Raw genomic sequence first — 7,435 nt, forward strand, 5'->3', positions numbered from 1 at the left:
TCACTCTGTAGACTAGGCTGGCCTTGAACTCAGAAATCCACCTACCCCCGCCTCCCAAGTGCTGGGATTAAAGGCGTGCACCACCACGGCCCGGCTACCATGTAGCATTTTATAATCTGTTTTTGACACATATGAATGAAAAGATAAAAAAAACAGGTAGAAAAAACCTATTACTTTCTACAGTAATGAAACATTAATAATTTAAAAATTTTGTTTTTATTATCTTTGTTTTTTTTTATAGACACAAGAGCATGGTTCTCATTCACAATGGTTCTCTATGAACTATTGCTCTGCTTGAACCTTCCTGATACCCTCTAGCCAACTCTTCACCCAAGCTCATATGACTCTCACCTCCAGGCCAGCTGGAGAATCCTATGAAGTCCACTCACCTTCTACAGTAAGTCCTGTAGACCTCTCACTGTCAGCTTCCTGGTTTATTCCCAGCCTTAAGTCCTGAACAACCCTGACAGCACAGAATGCTTATGCCACCCCAACACATAAGAAGCTCTGTCTTTCCCCTTTTCCCAAGGTAATGATAAACCAAGTTTCCTACTGTTGACCCTTACCTATCTCTCCATCTCCACCCCAGTGTGAATGTGTGCATCAGCTTCAGCTCCACTGTCCTCTAAGTGGTCCTTTTTATATATGTCATCTGCAGAAGTCTTGTGGGTAGTCACTGGGTATCCAAACCAAACATGGCAGCTTATAGGGAAAACAGAGGTGACCCAGCTCCTTTCCAGAACAACTGTGCTAATGTCTTCACGTGACTAGGATTCTCAGCTGCTCTGCTTCTTACTAAACCTTAAAACTGGTGGACTTCCCTCTACCATCTTCCAGCACTCACAATTGCCTTCTTCATATATAATGATAGTGGTTCATACTAGGGACTCTGAAACATATGTAATAGTTTACAAAGCGATTGCTTTCCTTGAGATAAGACATGGGTTTTGACTCTCAATCCTTGTTCTCCTGAGAATAAGAACTGTTGAAGGAAAAGAAAAAGAAAGAAATCTCTACAATCTGGTCCCCAGGAGTGTGCAAGAAAGAAAAAGGGAAGCTGGCATTACAAACCATTCAACCTGAAACACTTCAAACTAGGGTCTGGACCACAACCACCTCTTCTCTGCTCTTCAGGGCTCACATGGAAATGATATTTCTAAACTGTGTGAAGTAGGAAATCTATTTTATCAGGCTTAAGTTACCTTATACCTCAGAGAGTTAAAGTCCTGATGATAGCCTCATATGGTCTTCATTCTACACCAATGCTGTGAAGACACCTTAGCGTTGTAGCTGCATCAATACCAAGGGTTTCTACACATTTACTATGATGGTTTCTGTAAAAGGACCACAGAGGCCTTCACCCAGAACAAGGAATTTGTATTTTTTTATGGAATTCTATGAGAGACATTTTTCTGTGCCCCCATTTCTGAAAATAAGTAATTGTCCTGAGGAAGGGATGTCTTTCCATCTTGTGACTGAATTGGGCAATTGCACTATTTCCCCTGCACTAGGAGAGTGCACATAGCAGATAACATAAATGGCTGGGCCAGGCATCAGAATATGCAGCTGGCACCAGTGTTCTCTATCCTCAGTTTGTAAGTGTCATGGTGCTGACAACCAGGAACCCTCCAAGGTATTTTACTATCATGTTCTATTTTTTCACATCTTTGGTAATGACTTCAGGTATTGACTGTAAATAAAAAAATAAGGAGACTAGCATGTGTGTATTACTCTGTGATACGGCCCTCACTGAAGCTTGGCATTCAGGCAATGCTTAGAAACAATTTATATGGAAAGAAAGAAACCTCCCAGGTTTCTCTCAAGTCCCCAGGATCCTGACTGCCCAGCTTTGCTTGGACACTTCCTGTATCATGTCCCAGGTAACCAGTTCTGAGTCCACAACTGAGTATTATTTGCTTAATGGGAAGGGGGCGAGTCTCTAAGGGAGAGGGCTGTTTATGTGTGTTTGTGAAGGACTCTACCCTATGTCTATCACACAGCAGTAAGTGCTTGGTAGATTTTGCAAAGCACTGTCTCTGCTTTTGCCTGGTAGCCTTTCCAAAAGGAAGGCACCCCCTTCTCTGCCATGTCACTGCCACAGGCCACCAAGAGAGGCTATACCAAGGTGTTAAAGCAATAGTAATTTCATAGTTTCACATCCAAAATCTTTTCCCTGAAGGTTCTACTCAAGCAGCATCATTTAAACCTCCATGGAAACAAAGCATGTGGGGAAAATAATTTGAAGCTACAATGCTACCATCTTTGCTTAGCCAGGAATAAAGTGCAATGTTCCTTTGGGATTGCACCGTGTTCACGGTCTCAGGTGAGGGAGGCCACTCTCTGGTACCAACCAGCAAATATTCACAAGCAAGAACATGGACCAATCACACCACTCTCTAGGTAAGCAGTATGTAAAATCCATGTACCAGATGAATTTGATTGTTCCTCTCATACATCACACATATGCCTGCTCTACCATCATGGGCTGACTCATTCTTGAAGAAAGATTAGCCATGTACTTGTAAAACTAAATCAATTCTGACCCAAGTCTAAGTTCTCTAATGTAATCAGTGTAGTATGATATCAGAAGTGTGTTAAGAATGACTATGCCTAGCAGATATATTGCACCGTTCTAGGTTCATCTTAGTCATGGGAGACCTACTGCTGCAGCATTAAACCCAACACAGTCCTGAGACAGAATTATGACAGATATTGGCTCAACAAAATCAAAGCCCGTTTCTAATTCGAGTTAGAAACTAAATAGTGCATATGGTTTTTGTCTTTCCCTAGCCATTCTGGAGCCCACCCTGCATACCAAATTGTGAGTCTGCTGCTTCTGGACTCTCATCAACATCTGTGTTTACCTGTCAGAGAGTAGGAGGAGAAAGTATAGGAGAACTCAGACTGGAGGATCTCATTGACCAGGCCTGTCTGAACCATTAATTTGCCCAAATTTCTTCACCTGTTACTTAGGGACTGGTCTAACACCTAGCTCCATAAGAGACAGAACAAGATTTTGATGAGAAAACAGCAATTTCTGTTCAAAAGAAGAAAAACAAATTCCACTGAATGTTAAAAGTAGAGATGTTTGAGCTCAGTCAAGGTAAAAATCACTTAAACTGTTTACATGTCCAGCAGTAGTAGCACAGTGCTTTAAGATTTGAGAAGATTCAAATTGGGCCAAAAGAAGGTATTCTCAAGTCTAGGCTGCTGAAATCACCCTTCAGCTCTTCATAAAGTTGGTGTGCCACCTTTGGCTCATGATATCGTAGAGTACAACATATTGCCTTTTTAGGGGAAGACAGCTCAGTTGGTAAAACATAGAGACATGTACAAATCCCCTACACCCATGTAAAAAGCAGGTGGTGGCATATGCAGGTTATCCAGTGCTGAGAACGGAGAGAGAAGAGACTCACCAAGGCTCACAGAGCAACCAGTCTAGCCAAATCTGTGAGCTCTGGGTTCAGTGACAGCGTTTTTCTTAAAAAGTAGGGTGAAAAGCAATAGAGGTGGACACCCAATGTTAAATTCTGGTTGCAATGGCATTGAAGAAAGAAATTAAAGAAGATGTCAGAAGATGGAAAGATACTCATGGACACCTGGTTTTGCATACAGAAGCCAGAAATAAAGTAGAGAAAAGAGAACATCTTCAACAAATGATGCTGATCAAACTATATGTCCTTTCCTGGGCTTTTCTCTTTCTGGCTATTTTGTTCTCTAATGTATTAGTTTTTGTTTCATCTTATTACATTTGATTTTATTATTATACCTTAGAATCCTATTTGTTTTCTAGTAACAGAAGGCATGTGGATCTGGATGGGACTAGAAGCAACTTATAAATTCTTTCTCTGGGATTTTAAATGTTATCTGAAAGTTAGGCATCCCTGGGATCAACAACAAAGCTTGCCAGCCCCACGGATGGTACAACATGTTTCAGACCTTTACATCATGTCTATAGGATTATCTTACCCTCTGCTGGGTAAAAATAGTCTCTGCCCTCATCATAGCTAGAGCCAGGGCACATGATGCTTGCTTATCTGGGACATGCAGGCCGCTCATACAATGAGCCTTACTCAGCCACATGCCCTGAGAACCTCTGATCAGCTCTAACATAGAAGGCAAATATCCTGGTTTCCTCTGGGTCTGCCTCTTTCTGGAGACTTCCACAGTCTCTCTCTCCCTCCCAGTGTTTTCTTTTTAAGAGCCGAGAGCATTGCCAATTATCTGTGTTAGTCACTACCTCATATACAAAGATTCACTAATTGGACAGATATTTGTTGAGTACCTTCACTGAGTGGGGCTCTGTTCGTGTTGCTTAAGATAAATCAGTGAGGACATGAGACAATAAATAATTCCTGCCCTAGCAGATATTATAGTCTAGTAAAGGAAAACAAACAGCCAATAACAGACATAACAAATGGGTGGAGAATACAGCATGACAGAAGAGGGCAAGCACTGGCAGCAGGGGGTGGGGGTGAGGGGCGATTAGAGAGGAAAGAATGCTGAAGGCGGAGGTTTGCAATGTTGAAAAATGTGAATAAGGCAATTACCATGCTTGAGCAGAGAATGTTCAAGCAGGAACTTGCACATCGACAGGAAGAGAGTTTTAAATAGAGAGCAAAGGTCCTGTGGTATCAGGATGCTTAAGTCAAAGAAAGATGGTGTGGCTGGAGGGTTAGGGCTGCAGGGGATAAAAGTGAGCTTGAAGAAGAAAGGGCAGCTTGTGTGGAACTAAGTGACATAGGGTCCTCGAGGTCCTTTTAATGGTTTGACATTTGCTCGGACTAAAATGAGGAGCAGTGGGAATGGATGAAGGGAAGGCAACATACAAATCTAATCCATTTTGTAAGAGAATAGCTTGCTAGTGTGAATGTGTGTGCATGTGCGCACATGTGTGCACGCAAGCACACTCACTCTTGTATATGTGCTTCTTTAGAAGTGAGAAACCACTTAGGAAACACTTGTAATAATCCAGATAGATACACCCAGAGTGCAATAGGTCCAAAGTAGAGTAAGGGAAAAGTAATGGAAGACCTAGCATTATTTCTTAGTGAATTGGATTAAGATTCGAAAGAATGGAGCAGCCGTAGATGACTGCAAGGTTTGCATATCTTAAATGTCTCAATACTGTACATGCACTGTGTATGTATGGGACAAGCCATCAAGACTTCACTTGGGCCATTTTGATTTGACACATCTCATTGACAATCATGCAGTTTTAGAGAGGAGACAGTGAGATCTAAACAAAAAGGACAGGAAGAGGTTTGGGGTTGAGATGAGAGCCTGAGAACCCTCTCTCTGTTCTGCAGTAAAGCCAAGAAGGGTGCTGTGCACTGAAAGCGTGTGTTGTATATGGTGGTCTGACTCTCGATGTGACTATGTTTGGAGATAGGACATTGGAGAGTAGTTATTTCAGAAATGGCCAGCTAGACAAGGCCACATGATGATGACATTAGTCTCTCTTTCCCTTTCTTTTTCTTCTTTCTCCTCCTTTTCCCCACACTTCTCCTGTAAAACCATGTGTAGGAAGAAGCCTCTTACCAAGAACCGAGTATATGAGCACCCTGACCTTGGCCTTCTGCTTCAGACCCCTGAGAAATCAATGCTGCTCATGCTAATTTGTTTCAGCAGCTTGCCTGACCAAGCAAAACTGAATCAAATGGATGACTGAAGAGGGAAAAGTAAGACCCACAGCCTAGGCTCTCCAAGGCCAGAAGTGGCTGAGGACCAACTTCAGGGGATAAAGGAGGTCAAGAAACTGGCTTATTCTTAAAGCTAGTCGAAGATGAGTAAGAAGGGGATGGCAGAGCAGGCTGGTAGTTCTGTTGCAGCAAGGAGGTTGAGTAAGATGAGACCAAAGAACCGGCCTTGTGGTTTCCAAATTGGAAGTCATCCATGCAATTAATGACCATTTCCGTAATTTTAAGAGTAATTTTAGGAACGTGATGTGTGTAACCAGATTTCACAACTCCTCTGAAAACATGTACTATAGAGAAGTACTGAGCAGCGGGCAGAGCAGTCAGAGAAGGCTTTGGGTCACTGTGGAAAATAGAAGAATGGCCACATTTTGGTAGTAAGTGCCACATGATGAAGAGACACTGAGTAGACCGATGCTCTTGAGCCTACTGAGGGATGTGAGGGTAGCAGACTCAGTGACCACCTATAAGAAAAGACTAAGTTCAGGTCCAGGTTAAAGGCCACAAGGCATCCTAAGATCAGAGGGTCGCCATTTATCTTGAAGGGGCCATGCTTTCTGCTTTAACTATTTGGCTCAAGTAGCCACAGGTAATCGGTACACAGTGGCATGGCTGTGTACCTAGTGTGCTCATCAGATCATGGATTTTCTTCATCAAACTGAAACGCCGGTGATGAGTTGGAAGGTGGATCTCCCAGGGAAATTTGAGAAATATTGATCTGTTGATAATCCTCTCCAAGAGGGAACAAAACTCACTCCTCACTATGATAACAGCAGCCAGCTCAAGGCCAACACACATTACATGCAGCAGGTACTCGGTTTGCTACCTGTAGAGTCAGCACAGGGTATAGGAACTGTTCTGGATGGAGTAAATGCATAATTATACATTCTCATTTCCCCAGTTTCTAAAATAAAATCAGACCATTCTACTGCCTCTCGGGAAGCACCAAAGAGAAAAAATGAAGCTCAATGGAAAGATTTTGGTCACTTTTATTGAATAATTACCTTTCATTGTTGGGAAGAGCTCTTAGTTAGAGGTGGACGGGGGTCTTTAATAAATGAATGCAGGTGAAACACAGCCGTGACTCGGTGTGTAAAGGAACTTGCCCCCAAGCCTAGTGATACAAGTTCCATTTCCAAGACACAGTAGGACATAATTGAATCTTAAACACTGTGATATGATTGTGCAGAAAAACACACACAAACCAAGGTAGTCTAATTTTTAAACAACAACAAATTATTTAAAACAAACATGGTACCACTGGCAAAAAACTGAAAGGAGAACTAGTATTTGTTTCCAAACAGTGGTGTTGTCCTTTAGATCGGTGATTTTCATCCTAACGCCGTGGGCCTTTAATACAGTTCCTCATGTTGTAGTGAACCCCAACCATAAAATTATTTTTGCTGGTACTTTATAACTATAATTTTACTAGTGGTATGAATCATAATGTAAATGTGTGTATTTTCCAATGGTCTTAGGTGACCTCTGTAAAAGGCTCGTTCAACCCCCATAGGGGACCCAACCTTCAGGTTAAGAACCACTGTTTACATGAAGAACATGATGGTGATGGTATGCTGAGGTTGGCTATGATAATAGGTGGTGGTGGTGGTGGGTGTGGTGATGGTGGTGGTGGGTGTGGTGGTGGTGGTGGTGGGTGTGGTGATGGTGGTGGTGGGTGTGGTGGTGGTGGTGGTGGCTGTGGTGATGGTGGTGGTGGGTGTGGTGGTGGTGGTGGTGGT

Source organism: Mus caroli, chromosome 12 (genome assembly GCF_900094665.2).
Source record: "Mus caroli chromosome 12, CAROLI_EIJ_v1.1, whole genome shotgun sequence".
NCBI classification, from domain to species: Eukaryota; Metazoa; Chordata; class Mammalia; order Rodentia; family Muridae; genus Mus; species Mus caroli.